General features: G+C 41.9%; 1 long non-coding RNA gene across 1 annotated transcript; it reads right to left on the reverse strand.

Moving 5' to 3' along the window:
• Window positions 1-506: 506 nt before the first annotated feature.
• Window positions 507-11,175, reverse strand: LOC147817593 (uncharacterized). Its single transcript, XR_015436234.1, has 4 exons — window positions 10,684-11,175; window positions 9,802-10,000; window positions 8,854-8,929; window positions 507-1,930 (listed from the first exon to the last, which is right to left on the reverse strand). It is a non-coding gene; the product is annotated as an uncharacterized LOC147817593 (long non-coding RNA).
• Between the last annotated feature and the right edge of the window lie 2,283 nt (window positions 11,176-13,458).

Below are 13,458 nucleotides of genomic sequence, written 5' to 3' on the forward strand. Positions count from 1 at the left end.
ATGCAAATGTGTTTATAAATACTGGCTTATAAATATAGCATTACAGTTTTTAAGGAGGGAGCTTTGAATCATTTTCTCCCTCGCGCTGCCGTTGTTATGTGTGGCAGCGGCGCAGCGTGACAAGTTTTAACGAACAGGCTCGGACCTGGCAGCGGCCTAATGGTGTCCTGGGGGACAGGAAGTAAGGTGGTCAAAGGGAGGGGAGCGCCGACTGGCCTGCGAACCAATGAGAGCGTCCCTGATGAATGTCCCGTCCAATTAAAATCACACCAGTTATCACACAAGCCAATGACAAATCAAAGGGGACACGTTTGCAAACGAGCACTGGAGGGGAGGTGGCCACACATTTGAACTTTTGACATTTAGAATCTGGATTCATTTTATTTTATGTTTAATATTTCGGGCTTTCACACAACCCTTGTATCTACAGTAAATATATAGTATTTTTAACCTTTGCTCAAAAATACAAAATCAATAAAATATTTAAAAAAAAAAAAATAACTGGATTAACAAATAAAAAGTTTATTGTGTTTACATGAGTTCTGTCGAGCAGATCCTGTGGGGCAACATCACCTAAATACTAAGAGCTTAGAGTGTGTGTGTGTGTGTGTGTGTGTGTGTGTGAGTGTGTGTGTGTGTGCAATTGTGCAATGCTCAGAGCAATGAACCCAAAACATCAACATCAAAGAGGCAAAATGTTAAATAATGATAAAGCCTTGATTGCAGTCTAATTAACTTGATTGAGCTACCCAAGAGCTAAACAGCTTATATTTCTATTCTGACCTGGAAAAACTTTGTGACACATCTTCATCCTACAGTGGAGAAAAAAAAAAAAACCCACATTCATTAGCATTTTTATCTTATTTAAAATATTGATTATTTGTTATTTAATTAGCTGCTGGTTTTAAAACGCTGTTCCTCTCCTAACAAGTCACGTCAGGTCACGTGCCATTCAGCAGCCTCCTGTATCTCTGTCATTCAGGCCTGTTGAGGACAGCTGACGGTGCGAGCCGCTCCAGGTTGGGGGTGCAGTCAGGTGTCAGTCGCTGCGGAGATGATCAGATTGTCACAGTCCCGCTGGTTCCCTTGGAGACGGCACCTGAGTCGACGCCTGTGCCAACATCTTCATCATCACCCGCGGCAACAGCAGCTGGCGGCTCTGGACCGGACCGTGCGGCCGGCGCGGGCCAAGTGGGTCAGTCCTCACTGAGGGCGTAGAGGCAGTCAACCGTGAGGCCTGTTGTTGTTGCTGCAATCGAGCACGGTGCATTATGGGAGGACTGTAGTTTTCACACTCTGGCCTGAAGAGTGTAGAAAAGGTTTGTTTCCTGGGATAAATTTGTTAATGAACCAATCACAGCGTCCAAAACCCCTCACATGTTCAACATATTCAAACACCAGCATCCAACGTGGTGACCAACTGTTAATTTAACAACAGCTGCACATTACAGTAACGAGTAGTGTAACTCGTCACAGTTTACGTTGGGGGTCGGCTTGTTTGCCGTCTTACTGGGAGTTCGAGTGTTAACTGGGCAGACTGGCCCGGGATATGGTTGAGGTGGAGGCCTCCACCAAAAGAGGAGAAATGCGACTCGAGGTTATTCCAAAGTTGTCTTTATTTAAATTGTGTGAGTTCTTAGTTGATGTGCCAGATGTTAGCCACAGGTAACCTCAGGTGTCACCTCTGTTTGTAGAGTTGGAGGGTGTGTAACTGGACTGTTGCAGTAAGAGTCGACCTGTTTCCATCTTAAGGTGCTCTCGTCCACGTTGGGTTGAAAGCTGAGGTTCAAAGTTCGTTCATGACCTCACAAACAGCAGTTGAGAAAACAAACTCACCACGAGCTCCTGCTCTGGAGCTTGTGGTGAGTTTGTTTTCCCCAGATACTGTTTCTACATTAAGCAAACATTGATGAGACGTCCTTAAAGTCATCTGAAAAAAAAAGAAAATGGTTTACTGAAAACCAAAGAAATCTTACATCATTTTCCAACAAAGTGGCTTTATCTCAACAAGCCTCGTGGTGAGATCGTTGTGTCGACCGCAGTTTTGCACGGTCGAGAATAAACCTGGAACCTTAAGGTCAGCTTTATTTTTTGGGTGATTTTAATGGGGTGGAGTGTGGACACTAGTGCTCATTCACTTTACGGTAGGCAGGGAGGAAAAGAAGTGACGGGAACTTTCTTGGTATATCTGCTGGATGAAACACATGGTAAGATAAAACGCTGGGCTGATACACGACGATCTGTCGGTGTGTGAGAATCGTATCATGAATTTGCACCTGGTTCAAGTGATGGATGCGACAGATGACTGAGAAGAGTTAATTAAAGGTCACAAAAGAAGCAAATATAAGACGTTCAGTACTGTGAACATAACCGATATCTGACAATCAATCTGTCAATAACAGAACAAGAAGATCCAACTCATCCATGTAGAATTTTAACGTAGTTCAAATGATATTAGTTCATTATTTATAGTCGGTTTGAACCTCGTGTTTTTATTTTAATGACTTAAAGTCGCATTTCCCATTTGTGTTGTTACACTGACGCCATTAAACCAACTTTAATTGGCTGCCATGTTTGGACACCTCATTCACTACAAAATTACCAGTAAATGGGGCGAACAATCATCGCAGGTATTCAGTCAGTAGTTGCTGACGTCCGTCTCGCATCATCTCACACGTGGACAGGCCGTCCGGCTGATCCGAGGCCTGTGATTCCACCGGCCCTCAGGTCTTGACGGATGAGTTGTGCTGGTTACTGTAACCTCCAGGTTCACAGTCAGCTCATTAGCCCAAGTGCTCTGCTGCTAATTTCAGGGGGGGGGGGGGGGGGGGTTACGAGCTGGATGCTAGTTAATCACAGACAGAAACGACCTGGCACGTAACTGCGGACAAAGCAGCGGTGAACGCACGCCGCTGCCGCACAGGCCTCACGCTCAAGTGGGTGGTGTTTGTGGGTGAGCACGGCACAGAAAGGGTTACTGTGTATGCTGAGGAAAAAATGACTTAAAGTAAACAAAGAAGGCAGTGAAATAACTGTGTGATCGCAGGGAGCTTATAGGCAAGCTAATTAAAAAGGGTGTGATTGAAGCCTTTTAATTGGTCTTGATGACAAAGTAAAGTTTTAAAATAGATCCACTAATAAAGATGGATTCACAGCTTTCAGAAGAAACTTTATCTACCCTAAGAATATAGCCATCAAAATCATGTATAATTCCACTGATACAGTATATTAATGTATTTATATACATGTAGCTGGAATGTCAACCATACATCAAACACATGCAGGTGAAATTTCTTGTTATAATCAACTGATATCGACACTTTATTAACTTCATTACTTCATTTTATGCAAGTTTTGCTTGTGTCAAAGTATAAAATCTTTTCCCTTCTCCTTCTAAAAATGACCTTAAAGCACGAGTAGCTGATTTGTATTTTCTTCTTAGTCGTGTAACTTATGAAGTCGGATGTAGACTCCGTGTTTAGCTCTGTTTTTAGCTCTGATTTTGTCTCCACCAGCTCCAACGTCCCGCTGGTAACGGGTTGATGAATGTAAACAGTAAAGCTGCGAACAATAAAACAATGAGCTGAAAGACAGTAAAACGCTCACTAGAGCTGAGAGCAACTGCAGATTCAGGTGATATTTATCTGTTGGTTTGTCATTACCAGTGACACCACTCACATTAAACATAGTCGTCTGACCCATTGTTGACATAAAAATCTTGATTAGTGCAGCTTTAACCTCCTTAAATTTCACAGCTTTTCAAAGTAAGACTACTGGGATATACCTGAGCCTTTTATGTTAAGAGCATCCTGTTGATTTACAGTTTGGTTTATTTAGAGGATGCTGAAATACAACATGTTTATAGCAGACATTAGACATGTCACATGGGTCTATAAAGAACAGGGTTTGCCATATGTGGCGGTACAATGACTGTGAAATCTAAATTAAACAATTACCGGCGACTGCTGTTTAACCCAGGTCTTACCTGAGCTGCTCATACGCCGGAAAGAACGCGGAGACATTCCCGTAAACAAACTTTGTTTTCACATTAAATGGAAGTTGAAGACGGCGACACAGTGCTGAGCTGTGTGTTGCTCATCAGAGCTACAATGGCTCCCTCTTGAGGGTTTATGGCGAGGAGCAGAACAACACAGACAACCTTCATCATTATTGAAGGGTTTTAACATTTTTTTGTCCAAAATAATGAAGAAAAATACCTACAACACTTTTAGTTTTATGTGTATTGTGGAGTTAACTCTGTATTATCTTAAAGAGCAAAATTAAAACCTGACTTACTTTTATTGTCTTGTCTATAATGGGGATTTAGTCTGATTTTAGTCTTTTGGAGCCTTTAAATGCAAAAACTATTAGTTTCTGATGTTTTTATCCTGTGTTGGATTCAATCTGTGTCTTTTTAATTGTGTTTGTGGTGAATGTTGGTGAGTTATCTGCTGCTTTATTGATGGAACGAACCCAAACCAACTGTTTATAATTATGTGGAATTTCTTGATTATTTTATAGACATGAAGTGAGTGGATGTCACAGTATTCACAATATTACAAGGAAATACTTGTATTAAACAAACGTTTATCATTTATATGAAAGTAGATCATTAAAAGTTTTATGAAGTAAATGATAAATGACAGTAAATGATGATTCTGTGTGTGTGGACAGCTGGTTCTGTTTGACTCTGCAGTACACTGTGAACACCTGTACAAACGCCTTCATGTACAGTATCTGTCATCTGTGAATATAACTGTGTGTGTGTGTGTGTGTGTGTGTGTGTGTGTGTGTGCGCCTCACTGTCCCTGATGCCCTCATTAACACAACAGTATCTTGACTGAAATGAAGCATCAGCCAGCTGCATTGTTGATCATATGACAATGAGGTGTGTGTGTGTGTGTGTGTGTGTGTGTGTGTGTTTAAAAGCAGCATTAGGGAGAAAATTGAATTGTGTGGCGATAAACACATATTTGTGGAAGACTGATTCGTCTGGTTTTAATCAGCCTGACACAGTAATAAAATACTGTTTATATAGAAATGAGTGTGAATCACGAAGAGAGCAGGTCACCGCAGTCGAACACCAGAGGGCAGCAGATAACAACACGTCAGCTGGAGTCAGTGCTGTACATGTGAAAGCCTCCACTGTAAAATACTAATCTTTCTGCTCTGATGTTGTTGCTACTCCTCTTTACATCTTCCACATCTTCCTTCTCTTCAGCAGCTCCAGCTGCAGCTATTCCAGCTCCTGCTCCTATTGGTTCAGCCTCAACATACAGTTTAAAGATGTTCCTCTTACTGCCACTTTTGCCATGACTACCGTGACCCAATAAGCCTTGTTATGTACTGTAGACAGAATGACAGCAACAATGATTATAGCAATAATATCAACAGTTGCCACCGTGATTACAAAAAAACAACTGAACGTCACGAACACAGAAGAACGCCTTGATTTGCTGTGATACTTTTGTACCTTTTATGTTGAAGGACACGTCTGACTCTGCAGCAGCTAAACGCTCCTCTGTATTCTGCTTTATCATAAGTTTCTTCTTTTTGCTGCTGTGAACCAAAACAGTAAAGCTGTGCACCATAAACCATAAGACAAGACGAGAGAGGAGCTGCAGAGATGTGATAGCTCTCTGTCGGTTCATCACATTCCTCATTTCACATTATATATTACATGAGATTATACATTAGATTAAAAAATGATCTTGGTGTATATCTGTGTAGCACCCTGAGGTTTCCTCTCCACACTTTGTGTTCGGAGGACAAGAGCACTGAGACACAGCGAGGCGTCAGAGGGAGTTCCTTATGGCTCTGGCACTCACCAACACTAACGCCTCCACTATCGACCAGAGCTTGATGCTTTTAGCGCCCCGTGGATCAGAAAGTTGAGACACCACTCTCCATTTAACTCCACACACACACACACACACACACACACACACAGACGCATATAATCACTTTCACAGAGCGACGTGAAGCTCTGTTTCTTGTACTCCTCTCACATTATGAGAATTCCCTCCAGACACTCATGTATTAAACAACCAGGGAGTTGAATGTATGCATGCGCTGTAATTTGCAGATTATAAATTCCTACACACTGTGGCACTGTTGACATTGCCATCTCTGATCCCCCAGCGTATTCATTTCAAAGGCCTCTATTTGTAGCCTTTTGGTGAAAAACCACAGTTTAATGTGAGTCCTGCAGCCCCAGTCTGGTGAAATACACACACATTATAATTGGGTCCTTTTACACAGTGATAAATTATGCATGAACTTAATGGTCGGGGTTTGTGGCCCCTGCTGATATGAAAACTGCAAGGGTTTGAAAAACTCTGTGGGGAATCAGCAGAAAAAAATATAAAGCATATATACATTGGGTCTGCATATGTATTCATTAAAATCATATGTGGTTTCTTTTACTGTGTCCTCATGATCATTAGCTGAAAAATAAGCAGTGTGACATTTTCCTCTCCCACTTTTATATGTCAGCGTGCGCTTAAACATCGACGCGTTCCTGCACATGTGATTCATTCTTACACATGTTCTGGAGTCGTGCTGTTTCTGATCACAGTTGCTTTCAAATTCATTCAGATAAGAATAAAACCCGAGATTCTCTTTAAGATGTGGGAGCAAACCTGCTTACCAACATGCAGACACATGCACACACACACACACACACACACACACAAACATTTGAGAATGTAGCTTCAGTGTCACAGGCAGGATTGAGAAATAACCACGGGCTAATTGCTGTTGAATCTTGGCTGTGGCAGGTTGTTCTACTTCACCAGCCTCCTGTTGGCAGGACACCAACAATTATTTGGAGGTCTTATTCTGTAGGAAAAAACTTATATCTGGTTGTTAAATCGAGTGACGCTGCGTTTATGGAATCACTAGTTGAGGCTGATGGGAGAAAAAGTTGTTTTCCCACCTTGATCACAAGTTAAGTTTTAAGGGTCATAATCATGTTTCTTTTGGAAAGGTGCCTTAATTACTCACCCATATGAGGCTGATTCATTCCTAATATCTTAATCCCAAAGCATTATACAGTACAGTACACTGTGTGCTTATGTTTAAGCATGGGTGGCCCCAGCAGCGTCCTATCTGTGGTAAACAGACAATAAACGGAGCCAAGTCCTGACATGAGCAGAGTGCTGGGAAAGTGGCACGTTAGCTGATTACAGCAGGAGCGGTTAGCTTGTTAAAAGAAAGGTGTTTTGTTACTGATAATAGATTTCAGTGCATAAATGAGTAAGTAAATAAAAACTTTATAATCATCCTGGATATAAATTAGGTTCTGAACAGTGTGGCAGTTAAAAAACAAAAACCTCCACAGTCTCACAAAGACGTGAGACAAATTACGAAAAGGACGCGAACAAGATTTGAAACTGCATGAAGCATTACTGTCTGAAAAAGTGAATTTATTGATACTACCACCAGGAGGCGCCATAAGTTATACATTTTCAAATTCTTATTATCACCTGACTCAGCAGCTCCCCTCAAACTCTGTAGAGCGTCTTTCAGCTCATTGTTTTGGTCTCACAGTTTATTATATTATGTACCACTCCTCCGACCTGAACGACCGTATACTCGTATATAGGCGCCCCGGACCTTGGTTGTCATGGTTACAATAATAAGCACACAGACTGTAGCGACAGTGGCGTACCTTCCTTTGTGGCCACGGTTACTATAATAACGGTCATGGCTTGTTTAGGTTTAGGTTAAAATGATGACTTCCTCAACATTAGACGATCTCTGTTGTCATGGTTACGATACAAACTGCAGCTCTCGCACGGGAATCGAACACCGCTGTCCTGTGTCACATTCCCGTGTTTTGTTGACTCTGATTCATCCACACACACAACCTCCCTTTGCTCCTGTCGTAATAACTACGACCGCTAGATGTCGCCTAGCAACAAAAGGTAACTATGGGTCACAATAACCGGCTGCTCAAACGACCTATGGGCTCGTATTTAACAGGACAGTCTCCCTGACACACATCTCAAAATGCATGCTAACGTTGCTCGGCGTCTGCAAACGTGCGAATAGGCAACTGTTTGCAAACACAATTCACCATTTCATACATCACTGTTATGATTTACAACTTGTTCTTCTGCACCAAAGTGGCCAAAAAAATCTCTCTTAATGCAGATGGAGCTATGAGTTGAAGCGCAATCGGACTCAAGGCTGACCTCAGTTCACATTTCTGAGCCATCAGCTGTAATGGCTTCAGCATGTCAGACGACCGAGCGGCCAAGTGAAAGTTTCTCACTGATTAACTTAGTGGTCTGCTGCGCGGCTAAGCCCAGAGAGTCTGTGGTCTCTCTACATGTCTGTAACCTAGAGTTTATTACTGTGCGGGGACAAAATGATTTATATGAAACAATTAGAGGTGACGTGTCTGTCATTAAAGAGACAGTAAGTTAAGATTTTTACAGCTACAAAATGAGTCTTGAGAGGTTGATAGTTCTTTATAATTCTGATTCAAACCCATTTATTGCTGTGATTCTTGGAGCAGAAATGGACAGTAAAAACTCTTTTGCCTTTACCGGCAGTTCCCTTGAGAATAGCAAGTAAATAAAACATTTTATCATGAAAAGGAAAGAGAAACATGTTGCTCCTGCCTGTTTCTAGACTTTAATAAAGGTCACAGTTTTCTCAGTGCCCCCCTTTCACTGTAAACGTAGTACTTCCAGTCCCACCTGACCTGCAGACTGTACTGTACCAGCCTCAGCGTGTTACCATCCTCACTCCTCCACCTCTCTCTTTCTCTCAGTGAATGCAGGGAATGTCGTGTCAGATGAGCTCGCCACCGTTTTAGGATTTACAGTTAAACCAATTACTCACGAGGGCCATGGGAAGTCCTCACGTTTGACCGATCACCTATAAACCGAGTCTATCGGGCGTCTTTCAGCCAAAGAGCCTTTGAGTCACACAGAGAGAAAAGGGAAAGTTACTTCATGGGAAAAAGCCAGAGGCCTCGTTTATTTAAAAAGATAAAAACACACAGCTTATGTAAGTGTGTGTGCATGGTGAGTGGTGATAAAACACCCAGAAGAGACATGACTGAAACACTGAAAGGCAAAATATATGTGCAGGTTATAAGAACTATTCACCAGTAACAAAAGAGCACGAGGAGAGAATAGTAATACAGTGTCACCACCTGTATATGTCTGTCTCTGTTTGCAGATAAACTCACGTCACCATGTCATCTTCATGCACATCATCACATGATGTTGTTTGACCACACACACTCACACACCAGCTGCAGTATCTGACTTGATTTCTTTGTCTGAAGGCTTCGTATGAATTCTTTATTTCAGTTTATTTGTTCTAATTGTGTCATTTGAACCCAGAAATGTTGCAGTTTTGGGTTAGATATTTTTATAAACTCCTCGGGTGCCTGAAGACTTTTCTTTTTTGTATGAGTGTGCAACTAGAGAGAGAGAGAGAGAGAGAGAGAGAGAGAGAGAGAGAGAGAGAGAGAAATAGCATCTGACCCAGCCGCCCTGCCATCTGCCGAAAATACTGAAATTGCCGTCATTATGGTGTCGCACACTCATGTTTAATGGTTCACAATGACTGTTTTGGCAAGTGAGACCACAGCAGTGTTTAAAAATATATTTAGAGGTGATGCTGGTTTTCTGGTCCTTGATGTGTGTGTGTGTGTGTGTGTGTGTGTGTGTGTGTGTGTGTTTCCCTTTTCACTGCTGAACTTGACACATTAACTTCTACCAGAAACAAACCCTTAGCAGTGAATGCTGATTACAGATTAATTTATTTCCCACTTCTTACCAAAAGGTCATCGTGCTGCGATGCGGAAGGTTTTTTCCCTGCAAACTGTTTAGTTATTCAGGGGGAAGTTTGTTGAGACCTGCCGTGCTCCTTTCTTTCTCAGCAGCGACCCAAAACACAGAGGAACTGGATACACCTGGGAGCACTCGACCACATCCTCAGTCTTCCTCAGTTTGATCCCAAAGCCGGTTCTTAAAATCTAAATATAATATTAAATATATTACACATCTTACAAAGGAAGCAGAAGCTTTGTGTTTTTTATATCTTTCTATACTAAATTAGTTGGTTTTGACTAACACACTGAAAATGCTATCAGGAGTGCTACGCTATCACCTACAATAAACAAGTGTAATATGAGGCATACTAGACACATATCGAGCAACTGCAAAATGCCTGTAGCTTGTCATCCCTGTCTCTCTCTCTCTCTCTCTCTCTCTCTCTCTCTCTCTCTCTCTCTCTCTGTCTCTCTCTTAAAATTCTTTGTATTTCGGGGGTAAAAACAAACAAATGTGTGGGTGGTTTTGCTCTTAAACATCTTCAGATAGCTTGAGATGCAGGTTTATTTTTGGAAACATACGAGGACTAGTACCGTACATCCAGTGAGAGAAAATACTGGTGGATTTTCAGGTTAATAAATGATGTTACCAGGAAAACAAGTGTATTACCCAAATTCAAGGTTATATCTCATTTTGTGGGAATTGTTGGGTAAAGGAGATTTAGAGAAAACTGAAAGGAAAAAAAGAAAATATGTGTTTTGTTTTTGCTGGTGTACAAACCCACCTCAAAGTGATAACAGAGATAAAAAGCACTAATGGTCTGAGCGTACACTATATGAACCCTGGCAGTCTTTCTGTCAACATCAAAAACAATGAACATACATACATAATGCATTTTCCTGCGACAGGCCACCAGACAAACAATGCATAATGCCTGTTGTTGTTGCCCGACCTCACAGCCCATAATTCTGGGTTTGAGTTACACTTTTGTCCCTCGCAGACTGAGCTCACGGCACCTGTTCAGGAGAACGTCAACAAACTGTGGAGGAGGAAGTACTTTATTATTAACCTGCTGGCTTTTGTTGCTGTGTTTGCTCGGTGACATCATGGCAGGTTATAAAGTGAGTAATGGAGGGTTGTTTGCTGAGAGCGTGTACCAAGGACGTCAGCAGAAAGAAATATGGGTTAGGTCGTCATGTTTTGGAGCTTTCTCTGTCTCCCTCGTGTTTTAGCTTCTAGCTTCTAGCAGTTTTATCAGCGTTGTCGGTCCGATGGAAGCACTTCAAACTCAGATATCTCAACGATTATTAGATGTATTGCTATAAAATATTGTTCAGACATTGATGGTGCCCAGAGTCCGAAGCCAACTGATGTTGGTGATTTTCTGACTTTACCTCACCGTGAGTTGTCGGTCAGACTGAAATGTCTCGACAACTATTCGATGGATTGTCATGAAATTTACTACAGACATTCCCTTACGATGAATTTTAATAACTTTGGTGACCCCTTCAATTTTCCTTTGGCACCATCATCAGGTCAAAACTTTAATTTGTCCAATGGTTTGAAACTTGAAATATATAAAGAACAAAATATCATAAGTCTGATGTCGCCCTTTCCTCTTGAGGGCCTCTATCTATTTTTAGTGAGATACTTTTCAAAGATAGTTTCCCATTACTCTTTACTGATATATTCAGTGGTTCCTAAATCCCCATCAAACTGTCTGATTTAACAGGAAATGAATATAGTCCAACCTGCCATACTGTGCTTGAATAATTCAGGCTTTCATTTGGGGAGACCACTTGCAATCAATCAGCAGCAGGAGGGAAGGGACATCCCTATTATGAAATGCAAATTCTTTGAAACTTCATTTGAGTCGACTGGTGTGTGAGCTTGTGTGTGTGTTGTGAACAGGTATGGCATGTTTGTTAACAGGCTTACTGAAAGCACCAACACATTAAAACAGAGTAGCCCTGATTAAAATGTCTTTCCATCATTATCACAACCAGAGGCGCCATTATGTAATGCTGTAACCCATTGTGTTTCCTGGTCAGCGAGCATACTAACTAAGAGGGAGAGAGTGGATTTTCCCTCTCGCCTCATTAGGATGCAAGTGGGGCCGAGGTCTCCGATGGATATGAAGGCCTTTGTCTGTGTCTGAGTTGGAGTACGACCCATTTGTCCCGCTGTCTCAACAGGGACGCAGGAGTTTAATAGCTGGAGGTTGACCTAGTTGCCTCGTCTAGCCTGCACTTGTCTCTCTGAGCGTTTGAGAATGAAAGAGAAAAGAGGGGGTAGAGGAGAGGAGAAAAAAAAGAAAAAAGGGAGGAACTGGGGTATGTACCCTCCCCTGCTGAGTGATGGGACAGCTGAGGGCAACTGTGTGGCAGGAAAACAAACCCACATATTCTCACTGCTCCCACTGCAGAAATAGAACAGCAGCATCCATGAAGGCATGTGCTGCCAACTGAAGCTGAGCGGCAAGATGCTGCTGCAATACTACTCACTTTACAGGCAAAAGTCACTTCTGAAGGGTCACACAAGAAACCCTCATGTGAAAGTAACTTATCATCACACTGTATGTTGACGAAGTTGGTGACATCCAGCAGCCGAAAAAGCTCTACTGATCTTTTTCTTTTTTTGCCACTTTTAGCTCTTTGTTTTGGTGTCACGGCACATTTACTATTCTCATTGCTTTTAACAACCTTGTTGTCTGCAGAGGGACAAAGTTAACGACTAGCCGATGAACAAAATGGAAGATACAAAGCCCAGTAAAAGTCTTATCATCCTGCTCGCAGACCATAAGATAAAATCTTCTCTCAGGACTTTAGGGGCTCCGTAGATAGGAGTTGGTGGAGACACTGAGCCCTTGAAGTTTAAACACCAACGCATTGTTAGAGGGCAGTCATTGTTTTGATGGTTTCTGCCCCTTGGTGGCCATAAATTGATTAACACATTGTAGAAATTCCTTAAAGGAGCTATTTGTAAGTTTTGCTACATCCAACCATCAAACTTCATTCCTGTCTCCAGCAGTTGAAACCAACCATATTGTTTCGCTTGTATTCCTACAACTTCTTCTCTTCTACCAGGGTTAGCGTGCTAACCAGCTAGCTCCCGTCCAATCAGCCCATCTTGTCATTTTCCGATACCAAGTCACTGTAGCGTCCATTCATCCCCGAAGAAGTAGAGCCACTCAGAGGAAGTATTATAGCCTCTAGTATTGTAAACGCAACGATGGCTGAAGCTCTCGGCAAGACTGATAAGCAGACAGCTGTTAATGCTAACGCTGGCTAGCCAGGATATTACAGGCCTAGTCCATCAAGCACCAGAGACACCAAGTTAAAAGCTTTCAAATTACTAAACTACATCATTTCGATTTTTCATATTTTTTGAGAGTTGGTTGTGTCGTCTCTTCACTTATGTTTTATATACGTTAATGGAGACTGATACAAGGCTGCTTTAAAAAGACGATTCCAACAAAACAAAATAATGAGGACGTGACCTCATGGTGCTCAATTGGAAATACATGTGTAAACACTTACATCACGTCCCAACACTGGTGAGCTCTGTAAATAAACTGTAAACATGTAGGGAATCTAACATAGTGTTCCTGTCAGCTTGTTGTTTGTCATCCCATTGCCCTCGTTTCACTGTAACCATCAGG

This window comes from Seriola lalandi, unplaced genomic scaffold, assembly GCF_002814215.2.
Source record: "Seriola lalandi dorsalis isolate HSWRI2012SDOR001 ecotype SW California unplaced genomic scaffold, Sedor1 jcf7180002054934, whole genome shotgun sequence".
In the NCBI taxonomy this organism is placed as follows: Eukaryota; Metazoa; Chordata; class Actinopteri; order Carangiformes; family Carangidae; genus Seriola; species Seriola lalandi.